This window comes from Pteropus medius, unplaced genomic scaffold (assembly GCF_902729225.1).
Source record: "Pteropus medius unplaced genomic scaffold, Ma_sr-lr_union100, whole genome shotgun sequence".
NCBI classification, from domain to species: Eukaryota; Metazoa; Chordata; class Mammalia; order Chiroptera; family Pteropodidae; genus Pteropus; species Pteropus medius.
The window spans coordinates 24,920,196-24,939,881 of NW_024340692.1; the positions used below are offsets into that span (position 1 = coordinate 24,920,196).

General features: G+C 31.9%; 1 pseudogene; it reads left to right on the forward strand.

Annotated features, from left to right (window-relative positions):
- Positions 1 to 19,219: 19,219 nt before the first annotated feature.
- On the forward strand, positions 19,220 to 19,338 carry LOC120590228 (uncharacterized; annotated as a pseudogene).
- The last annotated feature ends 348 nt before the right edge of the window (positions 19,339 to 19,686 follow it).

A 19,686-nucleotide genomic window follows, 5' to 3' on the forward strand; every position in this document is an offset into this window, starting at 1 on the left:
ACAACTTCATAATTTCTGTGGGTAAAAACAGAGTTTGCTCATTCACAATATCTATTACATATATAGGAAATTCTCCAGGGCCACTGTCTTTCTTTCACATTATGGCTCATCTATACTAATGAATGTTTCCAAGATCACACAGCAGAATCGGAGTAGGCTGGAGGTTTAAGTACCAGCAACTAAACAGTTGCTAATATTTCACTTCAGCTAATATTCCATTGGCCAGATTGCTGGTGTACCCCAAGATATAGACAGAGGGTTTTTGGGAAGAGGGTTTCTCTCACCCTTACAATAAAAATTAGACTAACTCCAAAATCATGACCCTTTTTAAGGATGTTGTTGCATAGCAACTAACACCCCAACTATGAGGAAAAATGCAAGGAAGAACGATGCAAGTACACACTAAACTGGGGTAGAAACAACCAAAAACTGCTAAGAGTTTAGCTACAATAGTTGAAAAATTGATAAAAGTGACATTCAAGCTGATGGGGTAGTGTAAGTCTCCTGGGGGCCACAGAAATTGGGGAAATCTACTTTTTCTTACAGGCTCTTCTTTCACACCTACACACAAAAACACTAAGCGTTCACAGTAAAGACTGGAAAGAGATGTAAGAAGCATTTGTTGTGGCACAAACTAGGAAAAAAGAACAACTATGAAGAAAGGGAAGAAGCTCTGCTTTGCTCCTTTTTCCATTTCTCTAGTATGGAATGAAAGCCTGCATGTGTTGGGGAAGGGCAACTAGCACTTCTGCAGTTAGGACATTGGTCAAAACATTATAACTGGGAAGAAAAGATGAGAACTTACTTTTGGGATAAGGGCATGATTATGAGCAGATCCCATAAGATAGGGAGGGGGGTGAGCAGTAGAGCCAAGAAAGCCACACCCTAAGACTGAGATTTACTCAAAACAATAAAGACTGCACTCCTGCCCTGTAATCACCAAGCTAACACATTTGAATAACAACTAAAAGCAGAGTTTCCTGGAAGAGGGCAAGGAGAAGAAACAACAGCATGTACAGAGATCTTCTCTGAGGCAGAGTATGAAAAGAACCTAAAAACCACAATCAAACACTGACTGTGTTGGTAAACAAGCCTATTATAAACAGAAGTTATCTCTACAGAAATTTGAGGCCTATGTTGTTCTGGGGGTAACCGTAGCTATAACAAATCTCATCTAGCCCAATTCCTAACTAGATTAATTCAATCTCTTTGATGAAAGACCTAGCAGAGGAAAGCTTTGCTCAGACATAAAATATATTCATATCAGGTCAACTATCTTACATAAGATGTCTGACTTGTAACAGGAAAAAACATATATAAGGCATATAAATAGGAAAGAAAAAACCCTCTTGGAAGAGAGAAAGCAATGATCAGAACCAGACTTTGACATGGCACAGATGTTCAAACTATATGACAGGAAGCATAAATTACCATGATTAATATATTAAAAACTCTTACAAAAAAGGTAGAAAAAAATGCAAGATCTAATGGGTAATTTCAGTAAAGATATGAAAAATATATGAATCAAATAAAATGCTAAAAATCAAAAACACAGTAACAGAGATAAAGAATGCTTTAAATGACCTTTTAAGAAGAATCAACAAAATTGAAGAGTCAGTGAATGTGAAGATAGTTCAACAGAAATCACTCAAACCACATGTGTGTGTGCAGAAACACACATACACAGACACACGAAGTGAAAAATAAAAGATTTTAAAAACCCGTGGGACAACACGAAACATTCTAACATATACAACTGGTGTCCCACAAGAAATAGAGACTAACTAGTACAAAAGAAATTTTTGAAAAAATAATGACCAAGAATTTTCCAAATTAAAGGACAAACTAGATCCAAGAAACTTAGCACCACACAGGATAAATACATAAAATAAAACGAAAGAATAACAAAAATCTAAGCATATTCTACACAAACAGATGAATTCTAAGTGTAGAATACTTAGCATAGTATTCTATATTAAGCATATTATATACGAACATAGGAGAGAAAATCTTAAAGATATCCAGAAAAAAAAGAAATGTTAGTGTTCATAAAGGGCTCACTCAGGAGGTTTGGGGAGTTCAAATTCTGAATCTTTCAAAGAAACTGGCCCTTGACAAATCCTTGGAGATAAACTCTAAATCCTTGGGCTATCTGCTTCATAAGAGTTTATTTATATATCTGGGGCCTTGGGACATTCCAGACATTTTAAACAAGCGATATGATTTATTGTGGAGGCCTTAGACCATACTGTCATTTGACTTTAATAATCAGCTAAAAATGAGGAATCTAAATTTAAAGCAAAGGAAAAAAAAAGAAATAATAAAAATAAGAGTATAAGTCAATGAAGTTAAAAAAGAAACCAATAGAAAAAAAATCAGTGAAAGAAAGCTAATTCTTAAAAAAAAAAAAAAATAGATAATCTAGTGACACTGAACACGAAGGAAAAACAAAAACAAAATCAGAAAAGACACAAGTTGCCAATGTCAGGAATGAAAGAGGAGATTTTACTGTAGACTTCAACACTAAATGGATAAAAAAGAATATAAGCAATAATCTTATGCCCATAAATTTGACAACTTAGATGAAATGAAATGATTTCTTAAAACACAAACTATTAAAACCTACTCAAGTAAAAATATATAAGCTGAATAGCCCTATATCTTCTTCAGCAACTGAGTTTGTAAAATTTGTATTTGAAAACTTCAGGGGGAAAAAAAAAACAACTTCTGGTCCTGAAGGTTTTACTTGTGAATTGTAGTAAACATTTAAGAAAGAAGTATTACTACATAGTCTCATCCAGAAAGTATAAGAGAGTGCTTGCAAATTTATATTATGAGACTATTGCCTTAATACCCAAACCAGAAAAAGACATTACAAGAAAACTACAAATTAATTTCACTTGTAAATATAGATACATCCTTAACAAAATATTATCAAGTCTATTCCAGCAATATATAAAATAATAAAACATCATGATCAAATGCAGTTTATCCCAGGAATACAAGAGAGATTCAACATTCAAAAATCAATGTAATTTATTTCTCTCTAAAGAAAGAAAATCACGTGATCATCTAAGTAGATGCAGAAGAAAATATTCGTCAAAGTTCCACATCCATTCATGATGAAAACTCTCAGCAAGCTAGGAACAGAAGGGAACTTTCTTAACCTGATAAAGGCATCTACGAACTTACAGTAGCTATCATCATACTTAATGGTGAAAGATTGAATGCTTTCCTCCTAATATTGAGAAAATGGCAATGATTTCTTCTCACTATTACTATTCAACATTATACTGGAAATTCTAGCCTGTATAATAAGGTAAGAAAGAAAAAGTATACAGGTTGTTAAATAAGAAATAAAATAGTCTATTCATAGAGAACTTAATTATCTACATAGGAAATTTCCAAATATTTACCAAAAAGTTCCTAGAACTAACAAATTAGTTTTGCAGGATTACAAAATGAAAAGTCAACATACACAGATCAATTGTATTTCTTTGCACTAATGATAATTAGAATACAAAATTTTTACTATATATTTATATGTTATACCTATTGTATACAACATATAGTAGTACATCATATATTCCATTTGTAATATATATCATATACAATAACACTAAGTAAAATTACGTATTTAGATATAATTCTAACAAAATACATGCAGAGTATATATGGTGAAAACTATAAAATACCGATAAAAGTAATGAAAGACCCAAAACACGGAGAGATATACTGAGTACATGGATTGGAAGACTCAATATTGTTAAGATGGCAGTTTTCCCAATTTGATCTACAGATTCAATAATTACAACAAAAAATTTAGATGATCTTTTTGTAGATATGGACAAATTGATTGTAACGCATAGTGACAGGTAAAGGAATTACAAAAGACAAAATATTCTGAAAAAAGATGAAGGACTTACAATGCCTGATTTCAAGACTTACTATGAAAATAATCTTTTATAAATTATAAAAATAATCAGGCCAGCATGGTGTTGGTGAAAAGATAGATACGTCAATCAACAGAATGGAAAGCCCAGAAGAATTTCAAAAGATTTTTGACAAATCTTTTAGAAGAAAACAGAATTGGATAATACAATGCTAAAAGAAATTTCACTCACTAGAGCAAGTGATGTGGCAATCATCCTTCCATGGACTCAAAAGTTGCCATGCGGAATGATTGGGCTGAAGATTATTACTATTTGTCACATGCATATACTTCTTAGCATTGTTCTGGATTTTTTTTCATGGTGTTTGCATCTTATCTGCTATCTACTTCTCATGCACTCTATTGACTGGTGTAGTATAAGATGTCTTTAGACATTTATTCTCAGTTAATCCTTTTAAAACAACTAAATCCATGATCTTTTTTTCATGATCAGACATTCTACTTTTTAATTGTCTATTTGCTTAATTACTATATTTTTATCTATTGTCTTCCCCCATTTGTCACACACCCCAGATTTCCAACTCTTGTTCATACAGACTTATAACACCTTGAGTTTTTTTCTAATTTCACCCAAAATAGGTAAGAAGATCCATACCCTTTTCTCCTTCCCTTTGTTCACCTCAGTGCTGAAGTAGAAAAGGCCGTGATATTGTTTACATGCTCTGAGACTCAGAGAAAAAATTAAAACATATTTATCTCACATTTTTTATCTATAAAAACATAGATTCTCTTGAGATTTATTTACTTACATTAGATCTTAGAAAGTTTTGCCATACTTCTGTATCCCTTGTATATAAATGGACAGAGTGAAACCATGTTTTTTATATTACTAATATATTTGAATATTTCAGTCAATTCAATAAACATACAACCTTCCTCCTGTTAAACATTATGGAACACACTGAAGACCTTCATTTAGCCTTGCTTCAAAGGTGTATTTTGTCTACTGGGAACTTACCCTCTGTTTCTGAGGTACATGGATGACCCAAAGGTTGTTCTGAAATGAGCCAGTCAATGAACTTTCCGAAATTATATAGACATTTGTAAATTTATGTATTCAATGTGTGTATGACTCTTTGTTGTGTTGAGGCGAGGTGTTGGAAAAAAATGTACCTTTCTTCAATTTCTCAGCGAGATCTGTGATCCATTAAAATTTGGAGTCCACTAGTCTAGAAGAAGTTCAAGCATGCTAAATTAGCAGAATGTTTTCTGTTAAAAAAAAATTATAGGCTACTTTATTCATACAAGAAAGTACAAAAAGTACAAAAAACAAGAACCAATTTTTTTTACCACCCTTATTTAACAAATGTTATCATTTTGCCATATTTTTCCCAAATTTTCTTAAGAAATTATACTTTAAGGATACAGTTAGCCATAGAAAGCTGTACTGTAACACATTCTCATCAAATTTCTTTTCAATGAGCAAAAAGATAAATATTTTTTCTTTCCTTTCTCCATGTGACCCATCATGTCTGTGGGGCTAAATCCCTTTTTCTTGCTCAACAAGCCAGTCTTTTCTCTAGTTTTCCAAAGGTAACATCTTTCTAAAGCTGGTTTACAAACAATACTATATTTGTGATAGTTATTCTCTTATTGCCCCTACATCCACCCCATGTCCATGTTCCTCCATTCCTCCTGGTCTGTGCCCCAAGATGCTGTCCTCTGCAGATTGCATTTCCCAGATTCCCTTGCCAGCTGGTTTCTTGGGTTCAGACAATAGGACATCCTAGCAGGAGACCAAAGAGGTGGGGAAAAGACAGAGGCCAGGGTATTTCTTCTCTACTTTCTCTCTGCTTTTGATGTGTCTCCAGATGAACTTAACCTGTCCAGTCCATTACAATAGGATCTGCTACGTGACCTCTTCTCCAGAGTTACACTTCTCACCAAGCTACTAATTCTCTATCTACTTCCTCCTTTGGTCTTCCCAGCTTTGGGTTATAATGCCATCTTACTGTTGCTAGTCGATTGGGTGTTTTACCATAACTTGTTTGTTCACTTAACCCTAAAATATATCTGCAAGTAGATGCTATTTAAGTATATTTATTTGAAGCATTTGGGGTGAATTAAATTTCCTGTTAGGTCCCTGACTGACACATATATATGCAATGATCAATAATAAATTTCGTTGTTTCTAAAACTGTCTACACTGACTGCATTCTTTACATGATTTGTGATTTTTGACTCTGAGTTCATATTTAGTGGATATTTTCAGAAAGCATCACATATGTACTATAATATAGAGCTATCCATTGTAGTGAAGGTTTGCTGTGCTATTCACCCCTTGCTAACTTCTTTGGCTGATTTTTTTCCACACTCTTCTTCAACTATATTATATTTCAGTTTCTAGAAAACATAATGTTCTGTCTCTGCTCCATGAATGTACAAATATTATTTTCTCTATCTTCCCCCCACTTAGTTAATTTTAAGTAATTCTTCAGGTTTCAACTTTAACATCAGTTCCTTAAGAAAGCCTTCTATGTCTCTTTTCCAGACCCAGGGGTTCCCCATATGAACAGCCTGCACTTCTGTTTTTATAATATTTATCACACTGTGCTATAATTTTCTATTTTCTGCTATGTATCCCACATTAAAAGCTGATCTCTCTGAGACTAAGGTCTATGCCTGCCTTCTCTACTCTGCCTAGTACAATATTTGATACATAGTAAATGCTTAATAAGTAATTACTGAATAAATAATTAAAGAATGCTGTTGTCCATTATTCTACCTTAATGATACACAAGACTGGCAAAATAAAATATTTCACCTCCAACTTCAGTGTAAAAGTTCCTAGGAAGAAATAGGTATATTTGGGATTAAACATTTCTATATACTCAATGTAGATAAACCCATGTTTTAGCCTTGATACATGCTAAGGAAGTCAAAGAGTCCAGAGAAGGATGCTTGGAGCTCTTAAAACTTTTATACCAAGAATCAAGTTTCTTATAGATTACTACTTTACAGGTGTATGTTTTACATTGGATCTTTTAGTGATATCCTGTTAGTGGTTATTTATAAGATTGAATGATTATTTGACAAACATATATTGGCTGCTAAATATGTCCAATAGACTAATTGATCAAGCAGAAGTCGTCTAATTCTAGTTTTAGTTTTAAGTCAATTTTGTTGGTCTTTACTATAGTCAAATCTTGTTGGTATCATACCTGTTATCATTATAAAGTTAATTACATCTTCATTGTTATCTACCTTATCACCATCATCATTACCACAACTAAAATTTTGTGTTTAGTGCTAAGCAATTAGTTAAGTACTTTTCTTAGATTTTCTCATACGGTTGGATTCTTACAACAGTACTATGGTGTGGGGGCTATTATCACTATTTTACAAATAGTGACACTGAGGTTTAGCTAGTTTATGTAACTTATACAATGTGAGACATCTAGTGAATGGCAGAACTGAGAAGTGAACCAGAAAATCTAACTCTATAAATCTGAATCGATATGCCAGAGCTGAATTGTAGGAAAATTTGAAAATATAATCAAAATAAGCCTTAAATTTTACCATCTTGATGAATCTATCATAAATATTTTGGCATACGTTAGACTTGTTTGTGTTCATGTCTGTTTATGTTTGTGCTTGTGTAGATGAATAGATTGTACATCTTTTTATCTCCCTTTCCAATTAAATTTCCATGCTTACCATTTTTCTGCTTTCTTTATATGGAAAATATTTGCATCATCTCAAACAACTACATACTAACCCAGGAAATGAAACTACAATTGTTTTAAAAATCAAATATGTTTATATATTTATTATAAAAGTAATATCACTTTAGGCATTTATAAATACACAAATCTGCAAAAACTAAAAAATCATAGTTTCAAAGGGATAGAAAGGATGAATCTTTTTAACTTTTTTAAATGAGAAACAATAAATTGGGCATTGTAATAATTATATACTCACACTTGTATTGCTCTCTCAAAACTTTTATTCTCTTTGAAACTGTTATATAGATAAAGCCTTAGTCTCTTTCTAGTAGATGAGATGGTAATCTTTTAAGGCCTGTGTGGGACCCTTTCTCTTTACTCTGAGAAAGTGTGTGTGTATAATATTTTCGATGCTATTAAAGTTATATTCTTGTGCTAGTATGTCCTGAATGCCCTAGAGTATTTTGTATATGTATCTGTGTATATGCACATATATATAATTTATAAATCTGTGTTTTTTCTTTAGAGATAGATAGATGATAGATGATAAATAGATAGATAGATAGATAGATAGATAGATAGATAGATAGATAGATAGATTTCACTTCATACCTAACTTAGTACTTGTTCATTTCTCATATGTCCTTATCAATATTGTGTGTTTTAAATCTTAAACATTTAGATGGAAATGTTTAAATAAATTACATGTTTAAATAACTTTATATAGCACTTAATGAAGTATTTTAAGATAATGACAATATTTTTATATATTAATATAGAATAAATGTTGGTTTTACTAGTTTTTTCCCCCTGCTAAGTTCTCTCCAAGAGAATCAGTACAGATTTTTCTGGGTCTGAAGCCAGCATAATCGGGAAGCATCTGTTCTGTGTTAATTATGTGTAGTTTAATGAAAGTCCAGATTGATCTGGTCCTTCTCCATCTCTCAAATATTTTTCTACTTATCTGTTTAATAGGCAGAATTTGGAGACATTTGAAACCTGATTTCTAATTGAACAATTGACATTAGGTAACGATGGAGTCTTGAGGGAGCTCTCAAGTGGATTTAAGTCATAATCGACCATCTGAGAAGTTGGGGTGAGACACTTCATCTCTGCAGAGTTGACAATGCTAGGAACACTTATGTGGCATTATCTGTAATTCTAATTCCTAAATTATCTGAATTTTTTTAAAAGGAAAATTACATAGAAACTGTATTCATTTTCAATAAATATTATATCTAATTTCTTTCCTTAGGACGAGGATTTGTCTTTGAGTCAAGGTTAACTAATGCAGCTATTTTCCATGCTTGGTGCTATTATGATTGCTGAATATTCACAGATTCCTACCACAGCTATCTATCTACCAGGAATGTACAGGCATATTCTAATCTTTAAAGACTGCTTTCTTCCCATCAGCCTCTGGAAATAGTGGTTTGAATTTGAAGCTCAACATGCACAGTGCCTTGTGAAGTCGAGGGGCTTAGTTGCCCAGTAGCTCCACGGAAGAACTGAGTGGAGCCAGGGCTGTGCTCATGCAGGCTGCAAGTGGGCAGGCAGGAAAGGGAGACAAGTGTTTACTTACAATTAGAATAAATATTTAATTATGTAGGGGTTGGCAGGTTATTTGGAGGAGGTAGATTAACAAAATCATTCCAGGAAGAGAGAAACGCCCACGTAAAGTCCTGGAGATGAGTACTATGGTGTAATTGAAGAAGTAAAAGAACATCAAGCCCTAGAATGTACCACAAGGAGGAGAGGGTGGGTCCTGCTATGTTCTCGATTTAAGAGTCATCCAATGACTTAAGTAGAATAGGCAACAGATGAGATTCTTATTTTAGCAAGATCATTCTAGATGCTATGTAGAGAATGGTTTGGAATTGGGAGAAACTAGAGACTAACCAAATGCTTGGGAGGCTGCTGCACTAATCATATTAAAAGATAGCATGTGAATTCTATCAAAGTATTCAGATTAAAATAGATGTCATTCAATCTACATAGGAACTCTAGTTTTCTGATAATCTTCACGAATTTGAAACTTGCATCCAAGAAATTTCTAGTCCTAAAGCAATGTACTTCATCAACAGGAAAGAAATTCAATGGCACACCCTTCTTTCTCCAACTTTTTCCATTTATGGCTATTTCCAGGAAATTAATCTTTCTTTATCTGAAAATAACATTATCATTAAACTAATGATAATGAGTTTTGGAGAGAAGAAGATAGAATAATATTTTTTTTTTTGTCTTAGTGGGAATGGTTTTTTGATCATCTCAAAGTCTCAGTGTGTCAACTGACCTTGTCCCACACCCCAAGTCCAGGAATAAAGACATGGATATGAGATAAATTTTACTAATAAATAAAGCCTTAATAATATTATTCTTGGAAATCTTTCCCCTAGGGGAAATGTAGGAAAAAGTTATCAAAAAGAATATTAAGAAATGTATGGAGATAGGATCATTCAGAACATATCAATCATTTCTCCTGTATATGTTTTCAAACAGTTTGAAGCAGATAATCATATAAGAAATTGGAAATGAATAGGCCACCAAGAATCAGAGACTTTAAAACAGGATCAGAGGCTTTAAACCAGGAAAAGAAAGGTTTTAACAAAGCTGACAAGGTTATGTCATCGTGAAGGCCCTTCGGCCCTATAGCTGATAACAAGAACATGTTTCAAAAGGAAAGAAATAGAGTCAGGTGTCCCTTAAACCACATCTGTCAATCTATACTGAAGCCAGACTTAGACTGAAATAGAGTCAGAGACCTTTACCTATGAACTAATTTTATCTGCATTGGCATGTATTTTACACCTCACCTTGAATTTAAATTAATTCTTTTTGACTGAAATAAGTGAATACTTTTATGTGCTTTCAGCAAAATGGACAAGGCCTCAGCTAACCCCTAGAAAGTAGGATGATGGCTTTGTGACTGAGATTCCAAATCTAGAGAAAATCAGACTTAAACCAAGTAAATGAGGACTGAAAAAAAGTGGTACCCTAAGAGAAAGAGAAAAGAAATAATCAACTGTAGACATCAGAGCTCCTTTCATCTGGACTACCATTCAAGTATAATAACATTTCCAGATGAAAAGTAACTTGATTCCACAGAATTACAGATAAATGGAGAATTAATAAAACCTGGAAAAGATGTGTATACTGAGTATTTAAATGTTATTAGAGTTACAAAACTGGGATTTATGTTTTATGCAAGCTTCAAATTTACATAAATTATTACAGGATTGCACAAACATAGATAAAAGATTTACTTTCACATTTTTATTGATTGGAAAGTAGTGAGAGTAATATGTGATGAGAATAGCCACTTGCTTGTGATACTTGTAAATCAGAGGGCTCCTCCTTTACAATTGGGGATAAAAATTAGCTAAAATCTTGATCTCACTACCCCCCAAAAAGCCATCTATCTACTCTGATGTCAGGTTCTTTTCTTAAACTGTCCTAGACATATGAAGAGGATGTACATTTGATTTTATGATTTCTGAAGGAACCAGAACTTGCTGTTTATAATTCATTTCAGTGCCAAACAAACCTATTACTTGTTGCAAAATATATTTAGCATTCAGCTGAATCTAATAGCTTTCAAAATGACTCGGTGCAGTCATATAGCAATTATTCCTACTAATGGAGCAGAACAATAGCATCAATGATTCCAAAATACAGGTAATATAAAGATCTTTTCCATTTGGCCTAGAATTACATTGTGCTAACATCTATCCTTGGGCATTAACCTTCAATGCAACATTTCAAATGATTGAGCTCTCATCTAGGAATCAGGAAAAGAATATTTGAATTCTTACTGACACTAACTAACAATTTTCTTATTTCTATCAAATAGTGGAATTATTAACTGTTTAATACTGTGTTCCAATGTCACCTAATAAAGTAAGAACTACCACATGGGGAAGTCAAGGTCTCATGAGGTGACAGGGGATTCTCTATGAAGAGTCTAATAAAAGTGGTCTCTTAAGACTATGTTATACGTATAGTGAAATATATTTTTAAAGAGTTTTTTTATTTAAAAAAGAAAGAAAATAAAAATAAAAATCATTGTGGTAGATAATCTCTAAGACTCTTTCCACCTTGAAATTTTTGTTTATTTGTATTTATTAAATATCTAATATTTTTAACAGCATATCCTTCCCTAAGCAATGTGTACCAGATAAGGGGCTTTGACTCTGTCAGGTTACATGACAGTAGGTAAAATCTTTTATTACTCATTTACTTTTTTAGAATAGAGCTACTTCATCAATCAAGAGTAAAAGTACAATATTTTATGTTGTCTAATACTGATATGACATTCATTGGTTCCTAAAATGAATCAAGTAATTTTTTTCTTCTAAAGATGTATTATCTTTGGTAAGCAAAAGGTTTATATATTTTAAAGGTTGTCAGTGGTTTGTAGCCTCTTCTGCTACTAAAGGATTTCTAATTTTCTTTTTGATTGTAAATAAAGCTAGTACTAAAATTCATCATTCTTCAGATTTTCAACAATGATTAATTTATGTGAGTTTTGTGTTGTTATTATTCAATTAAATTGCCCTTAACTCATGGACTTTTAAGCACATTCATGAAAATTATATTTTTTTTAAATTTTGCAAATGATATGTAAATTAAACTTTACTTTTTATCTTCTTTCAACAACACTGAAAAGGTGGGTCCACATGTTTATGTCTTTTTAAAAAACTTCAGTAGATTAAGTGGGTTTTGAACTTTTGAAAGCTGAACAGTATAGATTTGAGAGCTGTTGTCTGTTGTGATGGTACTGTGTATTGTGATGGTATTTCCCCTTACAAGCCAACTGGGTGTCCTAAATTTTGTGGTTTACAAAAAACTGGAATTTTTAGTACACATTAAGGCCACGTCTGTATATTTTATGGAAATGAACAATAATCAAAGGCTTCATCTGACTTATGCTTTCTTTATAGCGAGGACTTTACTTATTCTGACAAAACTGGACCAAAACTCAGATGAACAAGGTTAGATTATTTAGAGAGAGATTATTTAGATCAAGGGCAATAATAAGTTGATCAAAATATATATGTATTATTTCTACACAACACATTTCAAAAGGACATTTTAAAAACTGTACTTTTCAGAAAAGGGCTAGATAATAAAATATGGGTAAATAATGTTGTAATAGAAATTTCCAAAGTCTAGATTGAACCAAATTGAAAGATAACATACCTTCAAATATATAAAGGTAATTCATCTGAAAAAAATTAGACTCATTAAAAAAAAAATGTATGATGGCAAAAATTTCTATGTGGAAACAGACTTTGGATGTGGAAGCACAGCAATATAACATGGTATTTAAGAAGAGCATGACTCTGGAGCCAGATTGCCTAAATTCAAATTCCAGAAAAGCCACTTGGTTTCTTCATCACATTAGGCAAGTGTTCACTCTCTTTGAAATTCACTCTCCTCATTTGTAAATGGGAATATTACTAATACTTATATCTGAGGTTTAAGTTGAGGTTAACTGGATTAGTCCATGTCAAGCACTTATTTGATAAAAGCTACCACATCATAAGTTCTCAATGGATATCACATTTTTTAATATTGCATATTATTTGGTATTATGCCTATTATGCATTATTTAAATATATTATATATTTATAATGTCTTGTTTTTAGCATAGAATTTAGATCAAGGGCAATAATAAGTTGATCAAAATATATATGTATTATTTCTACACAACACATTTCAAAAGGACATTTTAAAAACTGTACTTTTCAGAAAAGGGCTAGATAATAAAATATGGGTAAATAATGTTGTAATAGAAATTTCCAAAGTCTAGATTGAACCAAATTGAAAGATAACATACCTTCAAATATATAAAGGTAATTCATCTGAAAAAAATTAGACTCATTAAAAAAAAAAAAAGTCCAGGACCCGCTATCCCACCACCATGAGGACAAAAGCTATAGGGTAGAAGGAAAAAAATGAGTGTGGGTCATTGTTGACTTCATTTAAACCAATATAGCTAGACAGCCCCCTGATTTTATTTTAGGGTGACCTAATTAAACATTTTACTATTTTAAAGTTTTTCTCTTACACTCAGATAAGCAGAATCCTAACCCACACTTTATAGCGGCAAGGAGAATACAGAACAGATTGGATTATCCAAAGTAAGAGAATGCCACCCAGAATTATATATACATGTTATTCCATTCTAAAATGTGTCCAGGCTGTTCCAAAGTGTGTTTTGATATATAAATAGACCCTTGGCCTCAGTCCAACACTAAGCAAATGGCTAGTGCTCATTTGGCTGTATTCCAGTCCAGTTTGGTATAATGAAATAGCTACCAGCAAGAAACAAAAATCACCTTCCAGTGAAGAATATGATTAAGAAATGTGTTTTCTAGTATTACAAAAACTCTATGTAATCCATTGGTACCTAATACTCTCCCATTGATATGATATTGAAGGTCTTGGCAATTGGGTGGGAAATCTGGATTCCAATGAAATTCTAAGAAAAGCAGATTGCTTTTGTGAAAATCCAAAATAATGGGTAAAGTCTAATAATAAAAATGGAATTTCACACTATCACTTCTAACAGCACAAGTAAGATATTTTCAGCCTTCAGTATACCCACATACTATCTCATTCATTCAAATTTGTTTTGCTTTCAACTACAAAACTGAGTTTAGGAGTGGTAAGGAATTTTACAGATCATCTGTTTTAGGATGTTGAATAACACTACCTTTTCTCTTCAGTGGCAGAACGGAAACATGTCTTCAAATTAACTAATTAGGTTTTTAAAAAATCTTCCTAAATTTAAAATTTTGGACATATATGCATGTAAAAAATATTTCAGTAACAAATCTTAATAGCACTATTTCATAAATAAAATTTATTTATTCAAATCTTTTTAAATAGTTCTCTGTAATAGGATTGTTCAAAGTGCTTGGAGTTATAAATATTAATATTTCATTAAATAGAAATTGGGAACAGACTTAGTCATATATAAGAAATGCATATATGCTAAAAGTGATGAAGAAAGATGGGAAAGGAATTAGAAGATGATATTGTCTCACCAAGTAGAAAAATGTAAACTAGTTTCTCGATTTAGCAATAACAACAAACATAAGCTTCAGAAAGATTAAAGGCCTAAATACAAAAAGTAAATCATAAAAACAAAAGTTCATTATTAGAATTTCTTTGTGATCCGTAATTGGAAAAAGTCTTCTTAAACAAATCCTCCACAGCACAAAAGGAAAATAAAATTGTTTTCATCAAAATTAAAGATTTTTATTCAACAAATATCACTGACAAAGTTAACAGACATAAAATTTTGGAAGAAAATATTTACGATGTCTAAAAATAAAAAGGAATACCTGGGATATATAAAGAAATCCACAAGTAAAAGATAAGCAACCAAATAGAGAAATTAACAAAGATTACAGTGTAGTAATTCCTAAAAGGAGAAATTTGTATTACTAATAACTGCATAAAATAATGCTTAAACTCATATTACATAAAGAAACAAAAGAAAGAAAGAGAAAGAGAGAGAGAGGCAGGGATGGAGGGAGAGAAAGAGAGGGAAGGAAGAAAGGAAGGATGGATGGAAGGAAGGAAGGAAGAAGGAAGAAGGAAGGAAGAAGAAGGAAAAGGAAAGGAAGGAAGGAAGGAAGGGAGACAGTGAAAGGAAGGGAGGGAGGGAGAGAAGTAGGGAGGGAAAGAGAAAGAAGGAAAGAAAGAAAAGAAGACAGAAAAAAGAGAATTTTAAACCCATAAAATTAAAAAAACTTATTAAGGTGATGATGCCAAGGGTTGGTAGAAATGTAGAGGTGTAGGAATCCTTGGGCACTTTTGGTTGTAGAGTTTGTTATTGGATTGAGTTATGTATAACCCATGATCTAACAATCTCACTCCAGAGCATAAGATCCAGAAAAGTCTGCTTCTCCTCTACCTCCATCCCAGATCTCTGCAGGAAAATGTGTGAGAATGTTCACTGAAGTTACTTCCAGTAGTGGGAAACTAATGGCAATCTGAAGTATTTATCACAAGAAAATGCACATTATGGAACACTCTTCATAAGTTAGACACATTATCTAGATAGTTGCAAAAAGCATCAGATCTTCAAAACATAATATGAATGAAAAAGAATAAAACAAAATTAGATTACTATTATAAGACCTTTTATGTATTTTTAAAATACACATACAAAAAAACCCCCATATATAAAAGATATATATGAATAAAAATACAGCAAACAATTGGAATAGTTGCCCATGATGGAGGCTGAGGGATGAGAGTAGGGAATAGGAATAGATTTTAAAATATATAAAACAGGTTAGGGACTATGAAGAGTGGAATGATGTTAATCTGCCATGAAGAAAGCAGTACGTTTAACTCAACTTTCTTGATCTGGGGTCTCCTCACAAAAAACAAACAGCAAAAATATCATTTAATGATAGATCATAACCTAAATGACAATGTTTATCATAGCAAGCCAAGAGTAAAAATTCATCATGCTAAGAATAAAGGCAGAAAAACAAATTGCAGCATAAGCAATGCATATAGCCAAAGTAAAATACATAGGAATACATATGATTATGCTAGAGTTCTTTATTTTAAGGCTATATGAAGCCTATAGAAGGAAGTAAACTCCAAGGATGCCTAATAATATGTTTTATTTAAGGATTAATGTAGGAAAATGATAAGAGCATAAGTTTTGGATTCAGATGTCCCTGTTTTCTAATTTGGACTCTAGCTCTTTATGTGATCTAAGAAAGATTATTTTAATTAATTCCAACCCTCAGTTTCTTCCTTTTTTAAATGTGAATAATACTAATTATATTATGAATGGGTAGGGAATATACATACATACATATATGTATGAAAGAAGTAGCAAACAAATTAAATTAGGAAAAGAAAATGAGCATCTCAACCCTTCAGTGAGATCCAATTAGAGTGAAAATCAAGAGCAATGACAAGTCAACTAGTATTAAATCTTTAAATCTTTAAACAAGAGTCAGAATCCACGGTTCCATGGCCAACAAGTAAAGGGTTCAGAAGACATAGCCCTACTAATTCCTTAATGATATTTTTGAAAGAGATGGAATAAAGGAGAGCTGATGATATTTCCAGGACTTAGTGACCATGTTACATTCCTGCAGAGTTCCATTTTAAGCCTGATATATGACAGGTTTCTACTTTATGACTCATACCTTTATAAGAGTCTATGGACTTTTAAATATTTTAACAAATGCCTGAAATCATTCAGTGGTACTTTAAAGCTCCATTCATTAATTATTTTTATGATAAACTATTAGAAGAATCCTAGATTTCCACTATTAGAGTTTTATTTTTATAGCTCAAGTAAACACATAACCTCTTGGAGAGTAAAATAATTTATTGTTTGTTTGTTTTCTTAATTGATTTGGGTTTCCAATTCTTAATTTGTACCATGGTATTAATTTAGAAATAAAAATATACCATGAAGATATTAGATCCTTTAGGCAGGAGGAGTTGATACTATCAAAGGGTATCAAATGGAAAGAAAATTATTTTATAATATTCCTTTCGGCTAGATTTTTAACATTACTCTTGCTATTTTTCTAATATATATTTGTTTATATATATTACATATATTATATAATATAATTATATAATATAAATTTATATAAACATATATATTAGAAAATTAGCAAGAGTAATGTTAAAAATCTAAGCACTTTACAATTCAAAAGAACAATATATTATAATCTCTCACTTTTATTTAAAAAATCTTATTTGAATGTTCCATTTATTGATAAACATTAAAAATTCTAATTGGTCAAGTCATACAGATAGATAATATAAATTTTTAAAATTACTTCAAGGTAGATGTCATAGCTTAGACTTAAAATACTTTGTACAAACCAAAGATTGTCTCCCTCTAGCTCATTCTGATTAAGCCTTATACATAGTAGCTCTTATAGCATACTTTTTCCTTTCTCTGAGGTTTTTACCTCTAGCTAGAATGCTCTTTCTCCAGATTTTTGTATGGTTGGCTCCTTCATTTAGTTCACTTCTAAAATGCTCACTCTCCCTCAGTTATTCCTTAATCTCAAATTCCAGTTTTCTATGACAACACTATAACATTTTGTTTGTTTGTTTGTTTTTGTTTTGTTTATCTCACTCCCAAAAGAAAATAGGCACGATGAAAGAAGGGAAATTTTTCTCTGGTATTCATTTCAATATTCATAGTACCCAGCCATTACTGGGAGTATATTAGAAACTCAATAACTACTTAGTGAAAGAAGTTTGAATGGATGGAGACCATAACTCAGCTTATGTATGTGTACGTGTGTTTTGTATTACTAGAACCTAGAACAATGGCTTTCACATAGTAAAAAATATATAGGAATATAGATCTCGCCAGCTCAATATGATGTGAATTAGATAGGTCCAGCCCAAGGCTAAAATAGTAAATAAAAAAGAACAATTTTTAAAAAGGTAAAATTTGTTACAAATACTTTTTTAACTTCTCCAATATTTATTCTCTTGGTAGCACTTTCTGGAGCCATCATTTTTTCTTGCCAAAATAAAATTTTAGGCTCTTTTTTTATATTATATAAGTGATTAAAACAATATAAGTGATTCCCATTCTAGGGGAAGTTATGTTTTACAAGGAACGACAGCTTCAAATAAAAGGATATACTTTCAACTACATGGAATTTCAGATTCCAGCCTATGCCATGGATAAAGGGTCTGATTCACAAACACCACACACATTCAATCTTTCTCCTCTAGGAACAGCAGAGTTCAGATCTCAGACATATCAAAATAGGTATAATTTTAACAGGTACATTTCAAATACCAAATCTAATTAGACTATCTTTAGGTTCAATTTTCAATGAAAGGGAAAGGAAAATCTTTTCTTTTCTTACCTGTTTCTCTCCCTACATCCTTTCCTCATTCCATTCCTCCCTCCCTCTTTTTCTCTCTCCTTTCTTCCTTCCTTCCCTCCTTCCTTTCTTTTTTTCTTTCTTTTTTCCTAAATGAACTTCTTGGAAATTTTTTACACACACTAAAAATGTAATTTGCTTCCTTCATCCTTTTTATTTATAAAGGAAGCCAAGCCAGAGGGCCTCCGACTTCATTTCATTATGACCAACAACTGGCTTTTACATCTACAATCAGTGTTGTAACAATGTAGAGTTGCAAATGATTTATATTATAGCTGTATAGGGAGGTCAATCAATTTTTTTTATCTTTGCCAGATAAAATATTTAGATCAGTTCTTTAAGTATAATTGAGAGAATAAATAACAATTGAGTTACCTTATTTCTAGTTTGCAAATAAAAACCAGTTGGAATACTATAACATGCAAAACTATGATTAACTTTTCTGAGTCAATGTGACAAATTAATTCAATATTTCTTTTAGGGATGGTTATTATATAATTTTTAAAAATATTTTTCTATGTCATAAACGTAATCTCCTTTATACTACCATTTTACCATATTAATTATAATCCAGTTTAAATAAATGTATGAGACTGCTAAAGATGGAGTTTATAAAATTATTAAGCTGCTTTATTTTAAAATTTGAGGGAGAGATTGCAGTGGAATTTTTGCAGAATTAAGAAAATCATTTAGTCTACGGCCATGCCACCCTGAACAAGGCCGATCCCATGTGATCTCGGAAGCTAAGTAGGGTTGGGCCTGATTAGTACTTAGATGGGAGACTATCTAGGAAGACCAGGTGCTATAGGCTTAAAAATAAAAACTAAAAAAAATACGGGATTGTAAGCTGACAAGGTCCTTGCAATTTGTGAGGTCAACTAAGGGTTGCCTTGCCTAAAAATAAATGAATGAATGAATGAATGAATGAATGAATGAATAAATAAGAAAATCATTATACTGTTCTGATGAGAAGTAATATAATGTAAACATCTATTCCATATTTGCCATTGTTTCTTATTAATTTTTTATATGAAAGTTATATTACTTTGCTTTAAGCTTTGAAAATGTATTTATTAAGACTCAGTTAAGCACCAGAGCACTGCTAAAATTCCCTGATTTAATGTATCCAAATTTCTGATCTCATAACAAAACTTCAAGT